This window comes from Aquarana catesbeiana, linkage group LG03, assembly GCF_042186555.1.
Source record: "Aquarana catesbeiana isolate 2022-GZ linkage group LG03, ASM4218655v1, whole genome shotgun sequence".
In the NCBI taxonomy this organism is placed as follows: Eukaryota; Metazoa; Chordata; class Amphibia; order Anura; family Ranidae; genus Aquarana; species Aquarana catesbeiana.
The window spans coordinates 476,427,881-476,448,724 of record NC_133326.1 but is presented as its reverse complement, the minus strand read 5'-3'; positions in this window follow the sequence as shown (position 1 = coordinate 476,448,724).

Below are 20,844 nucleotides of genomic sequence, written 5' to 3'. Positions count from 1 at the left end.
TGGGATCTGGGGGTCCCCTTGTTAAAGGGGGCCTCCAGATTCTGATATGCCCTCCGCCTGCAGACCCCCATTGTGGGGATAAGGTCCTTGTCCCCATCAACATGATGTCAAGGTGCTTTGGGGGCGACCCCAAAGCATCCAACCCATGTTGAGGGCATGTAGCCTTGTACAGTTCAGGAGGGGGGGCGCTCTCTCGTCCCCCCCTCTTTTCCTTCAGCCCGCTGGGTTGCGTGCTCGGATAAGGTTCTGGTAAGGATTTTGGGGGGGACCCCTACGACATTTTTTTTTTACATTTTGGCTCAGGGTTCCCCTTAAAATCCACACCAGACCTGAAGGACCTAGTATTGATTTTTGGGGGGACCCCCATGCAATTGTTTTCAATTTGTTTTTTAAATGTGGGTACGGGGTTCCCCTAATATACATATCAGACCCAAATCGGCTGGTAATGGACTTGCGGGGGGCCCATGCCATTTTTTTTCAATGATTTTTATCTATATTGCCTGGACCCGATGATACATTACAGCCGCGTGCAGTTTTTATTAACTCTTTTTCTTTTAGAAATGTCATTTTTCTGTGGTACTGTTATAAACAAGGGAAAAATGCGCTACTTTACAGGCATACTAAGGACACCCACCAGGCACAATATTTAAAGGAATATTTAATTCTTATTGTTTCACTTTAAGCATTATTAAAATCAATGCTCCCGAAAAAACGTCCGTTTTTTGCATTGATTCATGTCCCCTGGGGCAGACTCCAGGTCCCCAAACACTTTTTACGGCAATATCTTGCATATAAGCCTTTAAAATGAGCACTTTTGGTTTTTCATGTTAGTGTCCCATAGACTTTAATGGCGCTGCATATTGTTCGCTGTACGGCAAATGAGTGAACACCTGATGTTCAAATCGAACTTACGTTCGACAAGGCAGACCTGGACCCCATAGCTTGGTGAAAGCCTCTCAACACCTACATAATCTTTACCAGTATGGATGAACCCACTACAGTACGGGCACTGCAGTTGCCGTATAAATGTTTGGCTATAGAGCAGTGGTTCTCAACCTGGGGGTCGGGACCCCCCGGGGGTCGAATGATGATTTGCAGGGGTCACTGAATCTTGGGCTCCTGAAGCTCGAACCGCTCTCCCAGCCTTTTTGCGGCCGCCCAGCTTGGCTGTTCCTGGAGCCCGCAGCCGCCAAGCTGGGCTGTTCCTGGAGCCCGCGGCCGCTCACTCAGCCTCTTCGCAGCCACCCATTCAGTTTACGGCATGGCTGGGGGGCAAAGACTAGGAGGTCAGCTGACTGGTGAGGAATGTAAAGTGGGAGAGGCGGGAGGAGACCCCATCTCCTGATTTCGGCATTGGTGTCACTGATATGAGACACCACAAAGTCGGACACAGTGAAGCCGGAGACACAGTGAGTAACACTACCTGTAAATATAGTTGCCATTAAAAGTCCCCACTACAGTTCTCATATCAGCAAATAACCTTGATCAAGTGCACCTAAGTTGGCTGATCAAACCCCCCCCCAGCATTGGCACTCATCCCAACTCCCCCCCCCCCCAAAAGAGGGGGAGGAACTAAGAAAAAGGGATTGAAAGAATATGAGAAAGAACAAGAAAGAAGGCTAGAGAGATGGGTGGGGAAAAAAGAAAAAAGAAATTAGGATAGAGAGAGAGATACAAGGGAAGAAAGGAGAACAAAGAGAAAGAGTGGTACATCCTAAAAATGTACCATAAGGGGTTTTAATACTGTACGAGTGGAAGGGACTCAGGAGAGCACTAAATGTCCGTGGGTTAGGAGCGCAAATTACTTGTCTTGCCTTGGGTGCTGACAACCCACGCTATGAAAATAATTTTATTGTTGGGGGTCTCCACAACTTGAGAAATTTTATCAAGGGGGCACGGCCCAAGGAAGGTTGAGAACCACTGCTATAGAGGCATAGTTCTGTCACAAAGATCAGTCCTTCTCACAATTGTCCTGCTAATGATCAGTTTTACACTTCTGTATCATTAGGCTACATTCACATGGCTGGTTACATGCAGCCTCTGGATTTCAGTGGCAAGAATCAGCAGTCTTCCAGTTGTAATGACCAGGGCATGAGATTAGCAGTGGCTGCTCAGCCTGTTTAAACTAATGACAGGCAAATAGCAACTGCCACACACAGAGCAGTTAGCTGTGATAATGGATGGATGTGGGAGCCTCAATGCGTTAGCTGCGTCCAAGCTCAGATATCTTTGCCTAACCACAGCTAACTGCTCTGTGCGTGGCTACATGCAAACAGCAGTGACTGCTGTCAGACTGTCATTAGTTTACAAAGGCTGAGTGGATCACATGCCCTGGTCATTCCAGCTGCAAGAATCTGCTGATTCTTGGCGCTGGAATCCAGTGGCCGCGTGTAACCGGCTTTTTAAATGTTATTCCAACACACCTGTCTTAGTACATTCCTAGTGTTGTCCAATTTTATGCTGCTTTATTATTTGCAGTTTTTTAATTATTGTAGAAAAACATCTGCCTGCACTCTGTGTCTCTAGTACATTTTAACCTAGTCTTGTACTGTCCTGCTACAGACTCATTTTGCACTGTTGCGTCATCTGCGATCACATAATTCTTAATGAGAGTTTGATAGAACTTGGCCAGTGTGAACAAGTGTCTGCCAGCCAAAAGAGGTTTATTAGTCCATTCACAATTGTGAAACTTGTCATGCGACTTTGTACCCCAAAGTCGCATGACAAGTCGCACCCTTTTTCCCTCAATGATAACTGTACATATTTGTGCGACTTCAAGTCGCAGCGACTTCAAATTAGTTCTTGCACTACTTTGGTCTGACTTTCATGCAACTTGAGGTCCATAGACCTCAATGTAAGTGTCACATGAAAGTTGCACCTGCATGATATAGATTCAATTTGAGTGCGACTTGTGTGCAACTTGTGAAAATAATGCAATGTAATACATAGTACTCATTCACCAAAAAAGTGTAAAAAGTAAATAAAAACACAACACAAGTTTTTGATAATTACTTTATTAAAAAATCAAATCAATCACGTGACATCACAAGGGGCAGGGTCTCACGGTGATGCCACCAGATGGCTGCGCCCCATGGCTATATAAGAACCGGCAGAGAGTGAAGCTGCCACAATGATGGGAGACAGCATCAGAGGAGGACCAGGTTGGCAGTGGATGAAGAACACTGAAGGAAGAAGACTGGAGGAAGAACACCAAAGGGAGAAGACCAGAGAGAGAAGAACGGAGAGAGAATGAAGGAAGATTTTTAATAAAGGACTTGTGAAAACCGTCTCTTGTTTTCTTATACTACACTGCCTTTTTTGGGGTGAATGGGTAGGGGTACAATGAGTATTCATTCACATAGGGAGGGCAGCTGGGACCTGGGGGCCCCTTGTTAAAGTGGTCCTCCAGATTCTGATAAGCCCCCTGCCCACAACCACCGCCCAGGGTTGTCGGGAAGAAGCCCTTGTCCCCATCAACATTACAAAAGCACCCACCCCCCTATGTTGAGGTTGTGTGGCCTGGTATGGTCCAGGAGGGGGGCGCTTGCTCCCCCCTTTCCTCACCTGCAGGGCTGCATGCTCGCATAAGGGTCTGGTATGGATTTTTTTTTTTGTAGTGTTGTTTCACCTTACAATCCATACCAGACCGAAGGGTCTGGTATGGTATTGGGAGGGAACAATTTTTTTTCTTTATTTTGGTGTGGGGTTCCCTTTCAAGATCCATACCAGACTTAAAGGGCCTGGTATGGATCTTGGGGAACCCCACGCCATTTTTTTTCTTTTGAAGTGGGGTTCCCCTTCAAGATCTTTAGAGCACAAGTCACAACACAAATCGGATCATGATGATGCGATTTCCATGCAAATCAATGGGCTGCAAGTCAGATCAGTTAAGATAGCTCTCATAGGAAGCAATTGATCTTGACATGTATTTTGACACGTAGCCAGCGTTAAGCCACGTTTACAGCTAGCAGCGTCAGAAGTTTTTACAGCTGTAATGTTGCTGCTCCAGAACGCATTGGCACTGGGTTTTTATTTTTTTAGGGTCAAATATATCTTTATTGAATTTTACATAAGAGAAACATGGTGTACAAATGCCATATCAAGTCAGTTGTTCCGACTGGAGTTCAGTTAACAGGGAGTAATGCCCCGTACACACGATCGGATTTTCCGACAACAAATGTTGGATGTGAGCTTGTTGGCTGAAAATCCGACCATGTGTATGCTCCATCGAACATTTGCTGTCGGACTTTCTGCCAACAAATGTTTGATAGCAGGTTCTCAAATTTTCCGCCAACAAAACTTTGTTGTCGGAATTTCCGATTGTGTGTATACAAGTCTGACGCACAAAAGTTCACGCATGCTCGGAATCAAGCAGAAGGAGCCGCACTGGCTACTGAACTTCCTTTTTCTCGGCTCGCCGTACGTCTTGTACAACACCACATTCCCACATTCGTAATTGTTGGCCAACATTTGTGTGACCGTGTGAATGCAAGACAAGTTGGAGCCAACATCCTTTGAACAAAAATTCACGGTTTTGTTGTCAGAAAGTCTGATTGTGTGTACGGGGCATAAGACAATACAGGTTAGTCATTAAATTGTTAAACATGAGCAAGCATAACAAAAACAAGTTTTAAGTGCTAACATCCTTGACTCCAGATGGGGGGAGAATGGAGGGGGAGAGATAGGATTGGGGTATAGAAGGGAAAGGAAGTACCAGCTGTATGAGCAATCATATTGAACAACCAAAGGAACATCATCAGTTCATTGGATGGGGGGGGGGATAGATCATGAAGTCGCAGTGTATTTTGGATGTGTTAGCCAGGGTTACCATTTTGAAAGAAACTTTGCCACTCAAATTCTTTCTAGCAACTATTCTCTCCATCTCACACTGGAGGTTTAGGTCTGCGATTGTATTGGAAATGTTAGAAAGCTCAGATGTTTTCCAAAGCCTTGTGATATTTAGTTTTGCCGCAAGCAATATGTGTATTATTACTACTCTAGAACTAGGAGGAAATTTCTCTATGCCGAGATGTAGTAGTGCTAGCGAGGGATTGGCGGTTGAGGGAGTATGTGATATTGAAGAACTAAACGAAAATATTTTTTCCAGTAGAAACTTCTAGATCTGCAATACCACAGGATATGTGCCAATACTTCCACAGGATCTCCAACAGGTTGCAGAGTGTCCCGGGTAGATTTTTGAAAGACGGTAGGGTGTGAGGTACCATCTGTGTAGGGTTTTCTGATAGGATTCCCAATGATTGGAACAATGGGAGGCCGTATAGATGAGTTTGAAAGCATGCTTCCAAATGTCTGGGGTAACATTAGCATTTTATTCCTCAGTCCATTTCGAGCAGGTGGGAATTTGAGAATACGGTTGGTTGTCATTGAGGGCCTTATACTGTATATTGTGGAGATGCCATGTTTGGGGTACTTTTGTCTGGGCATAGAATTGATGTGGTTCAGGAATTTTGACTGCAGAAGGGATTTTAGATACTCTGAGTAAATGGGAAATTCTCAGTACTCCGAGTTTGGGAGTTGATATTCATGTTGGAGGTCGCTGAAGGTTTTCAGAGAGTAGTTAGTATAGAGGTCTAATAGAGTTCTGATCCCGTGTGAATGCCAATGTTGTATTTTGAGATGTGTAAGCTGTGCTGTTAGCGTTTTGAGAGGAACCTGTTTGGTATGTGATGGGTGACCCATAGACGTGTGGTGGGTGAATTTTTTCCAAGCAAGTAGTAATGCTGTGGTTGATGGCGAAACGGTTGTTGTGGGGAGGGGAGCAGGAGGTTGTCTAGTAGATTGTTGGATAGGAAGTCGCTACCTCACGGACAACAACCTTCTCGACCCCCTACAGTCTGGCTTCCATCCACAACATTCCACTGAAACTGCCCTACTAAAACTCACCAATGACCTATTAACTGCTAAAACCAATGGCCATTACTCCATACACATACTCTTAGGCCTCTCTGCTGCCTCCGGCACATTTGACCACCTGCTCCTCCTCTGCAAACTACATTCCCTTGGCCTCTGTGATTCTGCTTTATCCTGGTTCTCCTCCTATCTCAGCGCACTTTCTGTGTCACTTATTTCCCTGCTCCTCTTCCTCTCTCTGTTGGAGGAAGGCTCTGTCCTTGGGTCCCTCCTATTCTCACTCTATACCTCTTCCCTGGGCCAGTTGATAACCTCCCATGGCTTCCAATACCACCTCTACGCCGATGACACCCAGATCTATCTCTCCACTCCTCAACTCACCCCCTCGATCTCCTCATGGATCTTAAACTTACTGAATGACATATCAGTATGGATGTCACACCACTTTCTCAAACTCAATCTTTCTAAAACTGAGCTTGTAATATTTCCTCCTTCCTGGTCCCCCCCCCATGACTTTACCATTAAGATCAACAGCACAACCATTGGTCCCTCTACACATGCCAGGGTGCTGGGTGTAATCCTTGACTCTGACCTCTCCTTCAGCCCCCACATCCAATCACTGGATAAATCCTGCCACCTTAACCTCCGCAACATCTCCAGAATTTGACCCTTCCTGACTAATGACACCACAAAGCAACTTATTCACTCCTTGATTATTTCCCGCCTTGACTACGGCAACTCTCTCCTTAATGGCCTACCCTTACGCAGGCTATCCCCCTTTGTCTAATATACTGGATCCATTATGTGGCAATTTATGTGAAATATATGCTTAGTCAAAGGGGACTGCAATATTCTGAGCCTTCTGAACTTACAGCACTATTTGTCTTTAATGACTGACATTTCAAAAAGGGGCTGGTGTGGCTGTTTGCTCCCACGTTCAAGAAAATAAGCTACGTTATTTCCTCCTTATTGCATCAACTTATTTCCCATTGTGAAGAGAACTATGCTAATATCTCTATATGGCTACATGATACTTTAACAATAAGGCAATTTGGAGGTTCCAATACGAAGAAGACATCTTTATTGGGAGTTACATGCGCTACTTTCATCTGGAGAAGGGAGGCTGATGGCTTGGGGTGGTGGTATTTACAGTGCTCTGTGTCTGTTTTTTTATAATAACATTATTGATAGAGGGATGTAATTTTACACTTAGATCATTTTGCTTTACCTTGTTGAGCTAGGAGGGCTCCAGCTTTGTTTCCCAGAGCGTAGAAATTAGCTCTAGCTAATTTAAGGTTGTTTTCAAATTTGTAAAGTAGGAGCGAGCATTAGCTAATTTGTGGGAGGGAGTCTGTTTATTTTGGTTCTCTAACTGAGTAATTTGGGATAGGGTCACTTCAATTTGCTGGGACCTCTGATTCCTAGTTCTAATATGCAATTTAATAAGGATCCCAGCCAAGTAGGCTTTGTACGTGAACCATAGTACAAACCGGTCCGTATCCAGATGGTCATTAACCCTTTCATGCCTACACCTATTTCTGACATTTGTTGCTTACAAGTTAAAATCCGTATTTGCAGCGGTCTTTCAAAAGCAATTTTTGGGGAAAAAAGACACTTTCATGAATTAAAAAAAATGAAACAGTAAAGTTACCCCAATTTTTTTGTATTATGTGAAAGATGATGTTATGCCGAGTAAATAGATACCTAACCAGTCATGCTTTGAAATTGCACAAACTCGTGGAATGGCGGCAAACCACGGTACCTAAAAATCTCCATAGGCGAAGCTTTAAAAAAAAATTAACAGTTACCAGGTTAGAGTTAAAGAGGAGGTCTTTTTCTAGAATTATTTCTCTCGCTCTAACGGTCGCGGTGATACCTCACATGTGTGATTTGAACACCGTTTACATATGCAGGCATGACTTATGCATGCGGTTTCTTTAAATTTTAAGTTTTTACATTTTTTTTTTCTTTTTTTTTTTTTTTTGTCACTGTCACAAAAAAATTTGATCACTTTTATTGCTGTCACAAGGAATGTTAATCCTTTTGACAGTAATAGGTGGTCATAGGTACTCTTTATGGAGGGATCGGGGGTCTAAAAATCCCTCCTTTGCACTTCAAGGTATTCAGATCGCCAAAAACAGTGATTCTGAATACTCTAATTTTTTTTTAAATTGGCGCCATTGGCAGCCGGGTAAAACCGGAAGTGACGTTGTGACGTCGCTTCTGTGTTTTTACATAGGAGACTTGAACAAAGCCATTTCCAGCTTTGTTCCAATCTCAGCCTAGCTGGCGGAGGTGGCGAATCATGGATCGGGTCTCTCGGTGGGACGGGAGGCCCAGGAAGAGTGGCGGAAGGTGGCAGGAGGGTGGATGTCCCCTCCCACTCCTTTAGGATAACAGCCGAGTGGCTTTTAGATGCATCGGTTGTTATCCCTAAAGAGCCGACCACCTCCTCTGAAAGACGGTACCGTGGTGATGCCTGCAGATGCAGGCATCACCCCAGTATAATCCCTTCAATCCGAGGCTGCATATGTGCGTACGGTCGGAGCTAAGGGGTTTAAGGAGTGATGTTCAGTAATAAGTCTTTGAAGGTTACTGGGGTCCGCCAAGAGGGAGGCATTGAATCTCCATAGGTGAGGGTGATCTGATCGTCGGTGTCCTATGGTTATGAAGACAGGGGCATGGTCGGGCCACAAGATGGTTCCTATCGTCGATTCTGTCACATCTTGAAGTGTGGATTTGTCGACAATGAAAAAGTCAATGCGGGAGTATGATAGTTGGGAGGGAGAGAAGTAGGAGAAATCTCTTTCAGAGCCACGTTGGCATCTCAATACGTCAAAAAGGTAGTTTGTCTGGAGGAAGGAATTTAGGGTTGGGCAGGGGTGTCGGGTTGTTGAGGTGGTGTCCATGTCAGGGTTGCCAATGATGTTGAAGTCACCTCCAATAATAACATTTTCCTTCTGGATTTGGTGTATTTTCTTGCTCAGCCATTGGCAGAATCAAAGTTGTTGTTTGTTCGGACCGTAAATGTTTACCAGAGTAAAAGTGGTTCGGTTGATGTCACATACTAGGATAAGATATCGACCCTGGGTGTCTTATAGTTTGGTAAGTTTGAATTGTATTGAGTCTCGGATAGCCGTGGGGACTCAAGTTTTCTTCTTTGGGCCAGAGGCTAAGAAGATTTGGTTATACCTTTTCAATGCAAATATAGGGGTTTTTGAAGCTGCAAAGTGGGTTTCTTCTACAAGTATGATATCGGTCTTTTGGCTATTGGTTTCTTTAAGCAGTGCAGATCATTTCTGGAGGAAATTTAATCCCCTAGCATTTATGGAGACAATTTTGAAGGCCACGGTGGGGTACAATTTAGAGGAAGAGTAGTCCCATCAAGGGGGTAGTGGATAAAGTTGGAGAGAAGTAGTAGAGTAGTCTGTCTTTGTGCAAGGTAGAATTAGAGGAAATCAGAGTTCAACTTGAATGAAGAGTAGTTGGGGAGTAGCTGGTACAGGGGGTTGATAAGGTTCAGTTTAAAAACTGAGAGCTCGAAAAGAACACGGGCTCAAAATGCAGTAAATACTGCAAACATATAACATGGTGTCGAAATCAATAGTAGAGCTAAAAAACACATATGCAAATAAATACTGTGCACATGAAAAAAATGTCCCAATAATGACGTGTTATAGTGAAAAAAGGAAACAGTCCATAGTGGATATAAATGATCCGTATGGTGGTTGGTTCAACTTTTCAACGGTCAGTACAGATGTCATCAAGATAAACGGAAAGATGGAATACGCTTACCGGACAAGTTGGATTCTACTGCCAGGAGCATAGAATCAGTAGGGCTTTATGCCGCCAAGGGCAGAGGTGTGGAACGGTGGAGGCAAGGGTAGAGCCTCTGCTGGGATTGGGTATCCCTCTGGCTGGGCCTGGATGTCCCTCTTGGTCTACTGGAACAGGCTCCGAATGGATCCCAAACAAACGAGTGTTATCTCAATTCCTCAGGGCATGTGAAGAAAAGAGGGATGCTTCCACATGGTGTAATTCAGGGGTGTTTTTTATTTTGTTAAAAAAACACAATAAATGAAACATAAAACGTAAAAACACCCCATATTACCCCATACACTGCTTTGTACCCGTGATCACGTTTTATGTTTGGACATGGTGCCCAGGGGATGTCCGGATGGAGGTACAAGCGGGTGTTATCCTTTTTTAAAGCCACTGAGAGGTCACTTTAGCTGGGTTTGCTGGGGAGTCAAACAGACATCCACTCGAGCTGGCAAGCCATGCCCCCTGGCACTGTTTTTTTTTTTTGCAGCTTGAAAATGCATATGCCACTTACAGCTGCTAAAAGCCTGTGTGTGCATGCGGCCATAGAATAACATGGATAGGCATTTTTAAGCTGCAAAAAAAAAAAACTTATGGTAAAAGCAGCTGTAAAAACACCGTGTGTGCATGAGGCCTTAGAAGTAACAAATGTTCAATGAAAATTTTAATTGAAAAATTGGATTATTAAAAAGAAGAATGCTGCAATGACTTGGTGTTATTTTATATGTGGAAACTTTGGACAGGTTCCAGTTAATGACGCCAACATCTAAAACAGAGGGTGGGCATTATACCATGTATTGAACTTATATATAAGTAGGTTATACTTGCCTGTACTGTGCAATGGTTTTGCACAGAGCGGCCCCAAATCTTTTCTTCTGGGCTCACCTGCCGGTGCTCCAGGCTCCTCCTCTGCTCTGAGTGCCCCCATTGCAACGTGCTTGATATGGGAGCTCTCGTCTGGACTTGATCCCAAGCCAGGCTGCATGAGTCTATTGACACACACATAGCCGCTTAGCCCCGCCCCCTGCTCTCTCACTGGATTTGATTTGACAGCATCAGAAGCCAATGGCTCAACCTGCTGCCTCCATGTCCAGTGAGGTGAGAGCACTAGCTCTCGGGCAAAGCTATGATTGAGATCAGGCTCGGGTAAGTAATTGGGGGGCTGCCGGAACTGACAATGGTAGTTTTTTTTTTTTACCTTAATGCAGAGAATGCATTAAGGTAAAATCCTTAAGCCTTTAACCACAGTAGTGATTAAACAAATATATACAGTACAAAGTATATATGCAGTGTGATTTAAAAAGAATGGTGCAAAAGTAAAGCTAATTTATTCATAATGGACATGACAGATGATTGCTGTTTTCCATTGTCGTTACTCTCGCTACAAGTTTTTACTTTTGCACCATGACCACCATGTGGAAAATTATGAAGGTGACAGCTCTCAAGTTATTGTGTTTCTATTTGCTTGCTCATGTCATCATCACCAGAGGCATAGTGTAGTGCTATGTACTAAGATGGCGGCATTAAAGCAAGAGAAGACTTTTATGTGTTGGAATTTGCGTGAGTGTGGGCTGTTGCCATGTAGGAAGGAACGATTCAGCAATGTCGACCTGGCCTCCACGATCACCAGAATTTCTTTCTGTGGGGAATCACCAAGGACTTTGAATATGTCCCCACCGTGTCACAGTACCTAAATGACCCGAGGCGATGCTGGAACTGGAGTTCGGGGCTCACATCAAACATTTCTAGTGCAAACATAAAACTTGTACAGTTTATGTGTCTTTATATGTTAATACAGTTGTGTTAGGTTCATCCCTGAATAAATCAGCTTTACTTTTGCACCATCCTTTTTGAATCACACTATGTATATAGATGTAACACCCTCCTAGGTAGGTGCTAGAAGAGAGCATAGTTTTTGATCTTTCTGCTTACCAGGAAGATGGTCAGGTAAAACTTAGAGTGCCTACCAGGGAGCAGGATCTATTAGTTGTGTCTGCTCATTGTACTCAGGTGCAGCTCAGCTTGTTCTGGCTGTCCCCCACTGGTCCAATAGGGAGGCATATTGGACAATGGGAGGCGACCTAATAAGTGAGTGCACAGGTTTTGTTACAGCCCTGGCAATCGGCAGAAGGAAAGTGCTGCATTGCATTGTGGGATACTGTATATATGGCCAGAGTGCTCAAGGAAGGGGAGATGAGCCAGGGAACAGAGCCCAGGAGGCAGAGGGGCGGCTGCCCTATCCTCCTCAGGGGAGGCCGTGCGGCCCTAGGTGGTCAACCCAGGGGCCTAGAGTGAAAGTAAAGCTGAACCCAGAGGTCCTGCAGAGCTGACTGGAAGGGAGACACCAGGAAGCATCTGATTATGCCTACTGTGAGTACAGATCTGTGTCTTTGGGGCCTGTCAAGTGAGGGCCACCCCTTCAGCTAGAAGAATCAGTGGACGGAAGTCAGTAAATGGGATGCTAGAGAGTGTCCTGAAGATAATGTAGTGCATCAAGTCTGCTGCTAGTGAGAGCAAGAAGATTTAACCCTTCCATACATGTGGCTGTATGGTTCAAGCGGTGTGTCTGCTTCCACAGATAATACGTTGAGGCCAAGTGAGAGTTGTCCCCATCTATTGTGAATAGTTCTAATTGGAGTACCCCACTCATCCCTTCTCCCATCCAAGTTACAAATAAAATACAAAAAAACCCAAATAGCTTGGAGTGGTCTTTGAGTAAAGAGCAAACAGGAGTAAGGGTGGAAAAAGTAGGAGCTTTCAGAAACTAAGCGGGAACACCTAGAAACATAGTGGGAAATCCTCAGAAACTAAGCGGGAACACCTAGAAACATAGTGGGAAATCCTCAGCAACTAAGCGGGAACCCCCTATAAACACAGCGGGAACCCTCAGCAACCAAGCGGGAAACCCTGTGCACCTAAGTGGGAACCACTGACAACCAGCTGCAGGTAACCAAGGAGAGACCTATGAAGTCAACACTCAGCAAGCCATATGGGGACAGTGCTACATTTGGGGGCTCATCTGGGATGTCCTTCTGAGTTACAGCAGTGGTTGCTACCAGCAATGGCCAAGTGTGTACCCAAGAAACGTTATGTATTCTAAAATAAAGTGCTGGAGTGTCAGTGAAAGAAAGATGTGTTGCACTGTGAAGGAAAGTGATGTCTGCTCAACAGTAATCAGTGCAAGTGTGCTTTCAAGTTGTGCTCAAGAAAGCAGTGATCCAGGACGTAGGGTTCAGCGTGTCAAGGGTTGTGTCTGTACATGTGCTGGGAGAGGAAGCTAGAAACAGCGGGACAGTTTCCAAGAGCAGTAAGAGAGTGTCAGGCTGGCATGTGAACAAGAGGATGCAGCCAGGGTGCAAGTATCGGAAGATAAGTGTGTGTCCGTGGTAGGGAATACAGTCTGCATTACAGTACCATTCATGGAAGCTGGGCAGCGTGATAGCAGCAGTGAAGGGTTTACTGTACTGTGCAGGAGAGAGCACACTAAAGAGATCTGCCTAGCAGGAGGAGCCACCGCCAGAGAGTCAGCTAGTCTGGGGCCGTGGACGGAGTTGCCACTCATGGGCCTCCAATCACAGGAGGGGAAGAGAGCAACGATGTCACTTCCTTCCGCCCTTGGGTGAAGCTGCAGAGGAGACATGTGCAAGGAGTAGCATCCCCCAGGGGTCAGTTCTTGGCCCCATCCTTTTCATCCTCTACCTTATCCCCCTTGGCCAAATTATCAGCCGCCATAAAATTTCATTCCACTGCTATGCCGATGACACACAGCTATATGTAAATGCAACAGCTGAAACTCCACCTTCACAGTCATCCCTGTCGGTAGTCACCACCTGTCTGGAGGAGATAAAGGTATGGATGGAGCACAACTTTCTTCAACTAAACAGTTCCAAAACTGAAGTCATTCTGATTGGCACTCCGCACCAGACCAAATCATCATCCATAACTAGCATCACCTTTTCTGGCTCCAACATCCCCCTCTCATCAATAGTCACAAATCTTGGTGTAAAAATGGACTCCCAACTCACTTTTGAAGCCCATATAAATCACCTATGCAAGACCTCTTTCTACCACCTCCGTAATATCTCTAAACTCCATCCCATTCTCTCCCTCTCAGATGCCGAAAAGCTGGTTCATCTTTTGTCTCCTCCAGACTGGATTACTGTAACGCACTTCTCATTGGGATTCCTAGAAAGAGTCTGCAGAGGCTTCAGTACATTCAAAACTCTGCAGCAAGGATCCTGATGAGAGTGCGGAAACATGAGCATATTACCCCCATTCTTCACTCATTCCACTGGCTTCCTGTCTCCACCGGGATTGAGTACAAGGTTTCTCTCCTCGCATACCAATGTATCCATGGACATGCCCCTCCCTACCTTAAAGAACTTCTTAAACCGCAAAACACAACAAGTCCCCTCCGCTCCACTCACTCAAACCTTCTTCATATACCCAGAACTAGACAGAGGACAATGGGAGACCGGGCCTTTTGTGCAGCTGCCACGCGCCTGTGGAATGCCCTACCTGACACCTTGAGGGCTCCTCAATCTACTGACTACTGACTGTTTTAAAAAAGGGCTTAAGACATTTATTTTTAGCAAAGCTTTTTGTTCCTTCTAGATGTTTGTTTCATTGTATAAACTGCTCAATTTTCTTTTTTTTGTTGTTTTTAACCTGTAGCACTTTGAGATCTTTTGATGAAAAGTGCACTATAAATAAAATGTATTATTATGTATTATTAGATGGCGGGTACCGGAGCGAGCTGGAGGGCGGATGCTATTGCATGTGTTGGTGGAGAGCTTGCATAGTGGACTGAGCCACAAAACCAACCCTGTGGGATACAGAGCCGATTGATGCCCAAAAGAGGACTGGCGCTGTGCAGCGAAGGAGACACAGAGCACCTTGGGCTGGTATGTAGCAAGTGCCTGAATGTATCCCTGAGGCTGCGAGCGTGGAGCCAGTGTGGGCACTGCGGCGATATGTTGCTGCAGCTGGAGCGGAGTGATTGTAAATACAGGAGGCTGTATGTGAACTGGGAAGTGGGAACCACTTCAGAAACACTGACACCTATAGTGGCTGTTCCCTTTGGGAGAAGACAGGGAATGCTGAGAACACCGCTGGGGCCGGGACCAGTGGTGAACACCCCCACTACCATCTCTCAAACCAGGGAGATTTTTTGAAAAGTATTCTTTACTATCACTTTAATACTGTTTTAACCCTCTGGAAGTATCTCTCCAAAAATGAATTTTTAGTTGCAGGGAATGCTTAAAATCTTGTATGACTTATCTTAGTGCAGACAATAAGCCAATCAAACAAGCATGAAATTACAGTTCTAGGGAGCGTTCCATACACCAACTATGTACAGAACACCTCCATGTTGCCATATTGCATTGAATTTTATAAAAATTACAGTGCTGCAGATTGAAAAGGAAAGATCATTTTTGATCACATTCAATTACAATATTGCTTTTGAAGCAAATGTGTATACTTTATATTTTTTTATTATTTCCTATTTTCTCCTACAAAAGTGGAGCTACCCTTTAAAAGGACTGCTTACGCTACACATAAATTGACAGTTACAGATGTGTGCTTCAATCATTTCACCAGGACATTTTTCTATTTATTAAAAATGTTACCAAAATATGACAAATTATTCCTGATTTTCAGCAAATATTTATATGCAACATGTTTTAATTTTCTCTAGTTAAGAGTCACTTTAGCTACAGGATGCTGTTTGCTGTAAAATCTAGTTTATCCTCTGACAACAGGCAGACCTGTATTTTAGCTAATGGCTTGTATGTCTAAGATTTTCCCACAAGCTACATATTGTGTAGACAAACAATTTCAGGGCTTTCCGAAAATACAGATATTTACATATTAGTCATAGATCCACTTATCATCCCCTAAATAGGACAGTGATAAACTGATTGCAGAATGTACCAGTAAGTCAGGGCATGAGTCCATTTCCCAGATTAAAAACACAGTATCGTATTCCTGGAAGAAGTGCTAAATTAAGACATATAGCTATATTTATCAGACAGTAAAATCTATTTTGTACTAATATCACAATAGTAATATACAGATTGCATAGTAGCATAATTCATAAAAAATAAGCACAATTTTATACCTGAAGATCAATAAAATATCACCCCATATAACCTATAACAGTACACCCATATAACCTATAACATGTAATCCTTGAAAGTGTAGAATTGTCCATACTTTGATCTATTCTTTTCCACACCAACAGCCACATATAATGTATACAGTATGTATGCTGTATACATTATCTCACAAAAATGAGTACTTGTGTCTTTTTTCATCCTCGCCTACTATGTAACTATGTGAACTGGGGGATTTTGGTCTGTATAGGGATAAAAAAGAAAGAGGATTTGCGCTGACATGAGGGAGGGGGGATAGATGGGTGTCAATGGCACTGGAGCGGGATGGGGAATACTGTTGGTTGGTGAGGAATAGCCATAGTATAATCCAAGCAAATGGGCTGGCAGGGAGGGGGAAAGAAAGGAAGAGAGATTATGGCGGTGGGTGGTATGTTCAGGAGAGGGCACTGACTGTGTGGCAGTGGGTGGTCTCTGCAGGAGGGGGGCACAGATTTTATGGCAGTGGTCTGTGCAGGAGGGGGGCACAAAGTGTATGGCAGTGGGTGGTATGTGCAGGAGGGGGGCACAGAGTGTGTGGCAGTGGGTGGTATGTGCAGGAGAGGGCACTGAGTGTATGGCGGTGGGTGGTATGTGCAGGAGAGGGGCACAGATTGTATGGCAGTGGGTGGTATGTGCAGGAGGGGGGCACAGAGTGCATGGCAGTGGGTGGTATGTGCAGGAGAGGGGCACGGAGTGAATAGGGGTAGGTGGTATGTACAGGAGGGGGCATGGAGTGAATGGGGGTGGGTGGTATGTGCAGCAGGGGGGCACTGAGTGTATGGTGGTGGGTGGTATGTGCAGGAGAGGGGCACGGAGTGAATAGGGGTGGGTGGTATGTACAGGAGGGAGGCACAGAGTGAATGGGGTGGTGGTATGTGCAGGAGGGGGGTACGGAGTGAATGGGGGTGGGTGGTATGTACAGGAGGGGGGCACGGAGTGAATGGGGGCGGGTGGTATGTGCAGGAGGGGGCACGGAGTGAATGGGGGTGGGTGTTATGTGCAGGAGGGGGGCACAGAGTGAATGGGGGTGGGTGGTATGTGCAGGAGGGGGCACTGAGTGAATTGGGGGGGTGGTATGTGCAGGAGGGGGGCACGGAGTAATTGGTGGTGGGTGGTATGTGCAGGAGGGGGGAACGGAGTGAATGGGGGTGGTATGTGTAGGAGGGGGGCACGGAGTGAATGGGGGTGGGTGGTATGTGCAGGAGAGGGGCACGGAGTAATTGGTGGTGGGTGGTATGTGCAGGAGGGGGGCACAGAGTGAATGGGGATGGGTGGTATGTGTAGGAGGGGGGCACGGAGTGAATGGGGGTGGGTGGTATGTGTAGGAGGGGGGCATGGAGTAATTGGTGGTGGGTGGTATGTGCAGGAGGGGGGCACGGAGTGAATGGGGGTGGGTGGTATGTGTAGGTGGGGGCTCGGAATGAATGGGGGTGGGTGGTATGTGTAGGAGGGGGGCATGGAGTAATTGGTGGTGGGTGGTATGTGCAGGAGGGGGGTACAGAGGGAATGGGGGTGGGTGGTATGTGTAGGAGGGAGGCATGGAGTGAATGGGGGTGGGTGGTATGTGTAGGAGGGAGGCATGGAGTGAATGGGGGTGGGTGGTATGTGCAGGAGGGGGGTGCAGATGGGTTGAAAATATATGGTGTTAACAAGCCCTGATGCATTGCTCCAGAACTGCAGAGACCACTGGTATGCACTGAGGAAGTGAAGCTAGCTGCACACACACAGCACCAGAACTGGCCTCGCACCTCCCAGCAGACATTGCTCTCACCCCCCGGCATCTCAACCCTCTTCCTCAAGTTGCTGCACAGTAATACCTCCTGGAAACTTGCAAAACCCCGCCAACTTACCACCCTGCACACACCCTGCAGAATGGACTTGCGCTGCTTGTATCCCTCACCGTGGGATCTCTGATCTCGGGCAATGAGCTCTCAGCGTCCCATTCACTCCCATCTCAGCACTTGTCAGCTGCAGCTCCGCCTCCTCCCTTGTTTTAAGATTTTTGCCGACAGCACTGGAGTACACTGAGCGGGAGCGCCAGAAAGAGCTGAGAGAGAGAGGGAGGATAATCCATGCCCGTGCACGGCCATGTTTTTAGAAATGTAACAGGAGCCAGAGAGTGACAGGCGCGGGTTTGTCTCGTCCATGGGTGCTCTGTGGGCCAGCCTCAGAGTCGGCTCTTAGGCAAATTAGGCAGCTGCGAGGCCCCTATGAGCACGGGGCCTTAGGCGACTGCCTAATTTGCCTAATTAGAGAGCCGTCTCTGTGTCATGTGACTCATTAGTGTTACAAGGTCTCAGGTGTGAAAGGGGAGCAGGTGTGTTAAATTTGGTGTTATCGCTCTCACTCTCTCATACTGGTCACTGGAAGTTCAACATGGCACCTCATGGCAAAGAACTCTATGAGGATCTGAAAAAAAGAATTGTTGCTCTACATGAAGATAGCCTAGGCTATAAGAAGATTGCCAAGACCCTGAAACTGAGCTGCAGCACTGTGGCCAAGATCATACAGAGGTTTAACAGGACAGGTTCCATTGAGAACAGGCCTCACCATGGTCCACTAAAGAAGTTGAGTGCACGTGCTTAGCGTCATATCCAGAGGTTGTCTTTGGGAAATAGATGTATGAATACTGCTAGCATTGCTGCAGAGGTTGAAGGGGTGGAGGGTCAGCCTGTCAGTGCTCAGACCATACGCCGCACACTGCATCAAATTGGTCTGCATGGCTGTCATCCCAAAAGGAAGCCTCTTCTAAAGATGATGCACAAAATAACAGTTTGCTGAAGACAAGCAGACTAACAACATGGATTACTGGAACCATGTCCTGTGGTCTAATGAGACTAAGATAAACTTATTTGGTTCAGATGGTGTCAAGCGTGTGTGGCGGAAACCAGGTCAGGAGTACAAAGACAAGTGTGGTGGGAGTGTCAGGGTCTGGGGCTACACGAGTGCTGCCGGCACTTGGGAGCTACAGTTCATTGAAGGAACCACCAATGCCAACATGTACTGCGACATACTGAAGCAGAGCATGATCCCCTCCCTTTACAGACTGGGCCGCAGGGCAGTATTCCAACATGATAATGATCCCAAACACACCTCCAAGATGACCACTGCCTTGCTAAAGAAGCTGAAGGTAAATGTGATGGACTGGCCAAGCATGTCTCCAGACCTAAACCCTATTAAGCATCTGTGGGGCAGCCTCAAATGGAAGGTGGAGGAGCGCAAGGTCGCTAACATCCACCAGCTCCGTGATGTTGTCATGGAGGTGTGGAAGAGGACTCCAGTGAAAATCTGTGAAGCTCTGGTGAACGCCATGCCCAAGAGGGTTAAGGCAGGGCTGGAAAATAATGGTGGCCACACAAAATATTGACACTTTGGACCCAATTTGGACATTTTCACTTAGGGTAAATATACACTGTTATAGAAGCTGTACACTTACTACTTTACATTGTAGTAAAGTGTAATTTCTTCAGTGTTGAAAAAAATATAATAAAATAATTACAAACATGTGAGAGTACTCACTTTTGTGAGATACTGTATATATATCAGCAATTGTAATTTTCATTTCAGACTTCACTTGGTTGAAAGTGAAAGACCTTGCAAATAGAAAAACATCCTTTGGCCCAATTAAGCTTTTGCTAAAAATATATATATATATATATATATATATACAGTATATTCTCTAACTACTGCTAACCTACAGATAAAAGTAAAAATAAAATGTGACTGCCTAACAACTTTTCAAATGTTCCCAAACAGAAAAGAGATGTAAATTGATCAAAGAGCTAATCGGGCTGCATTGCACTAATGAGTGTTGTCAGTCTAAGGTTGCTTGGGACATTGTTGACAAGAGGGCAGAGCACAGGGATGACCTCATCTATGTACTGCTACTCATTTCTTGTCTGAAACAACAGAAGAATCTCCTATGGGATTTTGTTGCAACAATTATGATACAACCCAAAAGGTTTTATAAAAATACAAAAGTTTATTTATACCATCAAATAAGCTTGTCCTGGTCTATACAGTCTAATTCCTAGTCTGTTTTACAATAAAGTTTATACAAAAGCAAGAATGGCATATGCTGAATCTATTTTGTGACAAGCAAACATTATCCAGCATGTTTCGACTAAATAATAGTCTTCTTCGGGGGACAATAGGGTGGAAACAGACATAAATCGATAGGAAAGAACAGGGCAACAAATATATAAATTACACAAAGGAAAAGTAAATTGTGATATCCATACATTATGAATTTCAAAAATTCCACTTACATGAACGACCATGTATAAAACAAAAAAATCTGTCACTATGATGCGTCTCAAGGATCTCAGTGTAGAGGTTGACTCATAGGCCCACCAAGGGTAATCAGATGGAGGCAATCGCACAAAGTCCACCACATTTATATCTAAGGTGAGAAAGTATAAGTAACTAGTATGTCATATTGTCAAAATAAAATAAAATGAGGTAGAAAAACATTTTTTTCAGCGGTCAGGGTCACATACTAGGATGGTCCCCTCTTTGAAGGTAGACTTTATGGATTCAGCATTTCTTTGCAAACCTACTTTGAACCTATCTTGCTTAGTTGACATGTGGGCACAATATGTTTACCACCTCTTTCTTCTTATAGGACTCCATGGAATCCATCTATTTCTAAAAAAATGCAATATACTTAATCTTAGATACTCATCAATCCTGGAATAGGTAGTATGCTATATGTGACCCATTTCTTTCTTCCTTTTTATACGATTTTTCTTCCCCCTTTTTTTCAGTACTCTTATCATCATTTTTTGCTCTATTACACAGCACATACCTTGTACACATGCTTACCAACTATTAGGTATGCTTGTCTTAAAAAGACCATGTTTTTCTACCTCATTTTATTTTATTTTGACAATATGACATACTCTATATTTATACGTCCTGCCCTTAGATATACATGTGGTGGACTTTGTGCAATTGCCTCCATCTGATTACCCTTGGTCCTCTGTGGGCCTATGAG